The sequence below is a fragment of the Berghia stephanieae genome, chromosome 1 (genome assembly GCF_034508935.2).
Source record: "Berghia stephanieae isolate SIO BIC M18660-M18661 chromosome 1, UCSD_Bste_1.3, whole genome shotgun sequence".
NCBI lineage: Eukaryota > Metazoa > Mollusca > Gastropoda > Nudibranchia > Aeolidiidae > Berghia > Berghia stephanieae.
This window is the reverse complement of record NC_088360.1, coordinates 132,457,966-132,460,906: the sequence shown is the minus strand read 5'-3', so window position 1 is coordinate 132,460,906 and position 2,941 is coordinate 132,457,966.

Genomic DNA, 2,941 nt, shown 5'->3' with positions numbered 1-2,941 from the left:
TTTCGGATCTGAAGCCGCTAGGCGCATAGTTGAGTCCTTGGAAAAGGCTCCTTACTCACATTCCCTCACTGTACTCAGGTATAAAATGAGTACATTGGCGTTAACAGCGTTGTCTCTGTCAAAAAAAAAAATTGTAATATCGCCTAACAGGCGTCATGTCTCGTACATTATGTTACGTGTTGCTATTGGTCAGGGACCCCTTTGTAAAGCGCTTTGAGCACGTTTAGTGGATATTGCGCTATATGAATGTTCTATTAAAAATAATCGTGACGTTTTGATGATGTCATAAACCCAAAACATTTTGTTGTTGTCGATGTGTAGAATTGATATGCTATAAATAGAATGAAGTTGACGTCAATCGAGTCTTTGTTATTGTTTTTTTTTGTTTTGTTTTTTTGCCATCCGCGTTTATGAGTAATTCTCACTAAACTGTATAGATAGTATGCAGATGACGTCACTCAGGCCTTTGTTATTGTTTTTGCCATCCGCGTTTGTGAGTTGTTCTCACTAAACTGTATTAACAAGACTATAAAAGTTCATGGTTACACAGAGTTTGTGTGTTGATCCGTTATACTTCCGGATGGCAATGTTGTGAACTCCTTGGCCAAGCGCATTCTATCTATAGATAGAATGAAGTTGACGTCAATCGAGTCTTTGTTATTGTTTTTTTTTTTTTTTTTTTTCCATCCGCGTTTATGAGTAATTCTCACTAAACTATATCAACCAGACTATAAAAGTTCATGGTTACGCATAGTTTTGTGTGTTGGTCCGTTATACTTTCGGATGACAATGTTGTGAGTTTCTTAGCAAAGCGCATACTATCTATTGAATTGATTTGGTGTAATCCCCTGCTTTGAGTAGCATTAGTTGAATAGATCTGACTGTGCATAGCATTTACCTTATATCATGTCTATCCTGCTGTACTCTGGAAAAACCCATATTTTAAAATTTGGCCAGAAAACTCGTCCTTCAAATATCGATCGATTTAAATGACCCTCTTCTTGGCAAAAACTCTCAAACCTGGGACTTCGCCGAAGTCCCAGGTTTGAGAGTTTTTGCCAAGATGAGGGTCATTTAAATCGATCGATATTTGAAGGACGAGTTTTCTGGCCAAATTTTAAAATATGGGTTTTTTGCAGAGTACAGCAGGATAGCTAGGTACTTGAATGTAGCTACATGTGATATGTGTTCCCCGTAGCATGATGAATGTGTTGTCACAGTATAACCCAACGCACAGTTGCCTTGTTGTTCCATTCTATTGTGCCCAAAGACTGTCAAACCAGTGGATAATATTAAGTAGATAATATTATTGTTTTATATTATTATTATTGTTATTATTATTATTATTATTATTATTATTATTATTATTATTATTATTATTATTATTATTATTATTATTATTATTATTATTATTATTATTATTATATTATTATTATTATCATTATTATATTATTATTATTATTATTATTATTATTATTATTATTATTATTATTATTATTATTATTATTATTATTATTATTATTGTTGTTGTTGTTGTTGTTGTTATTATTATTCATCGGACATTAAAGATTGTTAGGTGAAAAGCTATTTAATTTTTTTTACCCCCCCCCCATTCAATATAAAGACGTATATTGTTGAAATAATCATTTAAAAAAATAAATACTGAATTGATTGTTTTGTCGAATTTATGTCAGACTTGCCGTACAAAAACAAAATGCCTTTCTTTTTATTTTTGTCCTGGAGTGTTTTTTTTTGTGTGTGTTTTGTTTTGAGTTCGTATATTATTTATTGATAGATCTAAACGAATATTTTTGAAGCTGTTAAATTTATATTTGTTTATAACCTTTTACAGTTTTACTCCACAGCTTCTATCGAAGTCCCAGATTTGAGAGTTGAGTTTGAGAATTTCTATTTGCCCAGATGAGGTCATATTGTATTAATCGATCGATATTTGAAGGACTAGTTTTCTGACCAAAATTTTAGATACACGTTCTCTCTCTCCTCCCCCCCCCCCCCAACTCCCCAGAGTACAGCAGCATCTTTATCTATTGATATGCATGTATGGATTAATAAGATTTCTAAATGATTAAAAGACTAGAAAGGCGTTTTGTTATTAATTGTACTCGAGAGTAGTCTTTGATATGCATTTATTATTGATGGTATCTGAAAGGGTTAATAAATAAACATGATGTAAGAATTTCTTCTGGTTTTGTTTTGTTTATTTATTAAGAAATGTGTTTTCAATAATTAGAACTATGTATGGAGTCTTTTGACCTCCCGTGGCGGGCAGGGAGGTCACAGTTGCTTTGTCTTCTATCTCCACTGCTGCGTGGGGTTCCTGACCTCACATATAGTGGGCAGGGATGTTACAGTTGCTTTGTCTTCTATCTCTCCACTGCTGCGTGGGGTTCCTGACCTTCCATATAGTGGGCAGGGAAGTCACAGTTGCTTTGTCTTCTATCTCCACTGCTGCGTGGGGTTCCTGACCTCCCATAGTGGACAGGGAGGTTACAGTTGCTTTGTCTTCTATCTCTCCACTGCTGCGGGGGGTTCCTGACCTCCCATAGTGCACAGGGAGGTTACAGTTGCTTTGTCTTCTATCTCCCTACTGCTGGGTGGTTCCTGATCTCCCATAGTGGACAGGGAGGTTACAGTTGCTTTGTCTTCTATCTCCCTACTGCTGGGTGGTTCCTGACCTCCCATAGTGGACAGGGAGGTTACAGTTGCTTTGTCTTCTATCTCCCTACTGCTGGGTGGTTCCTGACCTCCCATAGTGGACAGGGAGGTTACAGTTGCTTTGTCTTCTATCTCCCTACTGCTGGGTGGTTCCTGACCTCCCATAGTGGGCAGGGAGCTACTTCTGTGTCTTCTACCCCCAGCAGTGAATGGGTAGCTGAGTCTGTTAGATTTTTCCAAAGTACTTTGCGATATACGAGCGCTC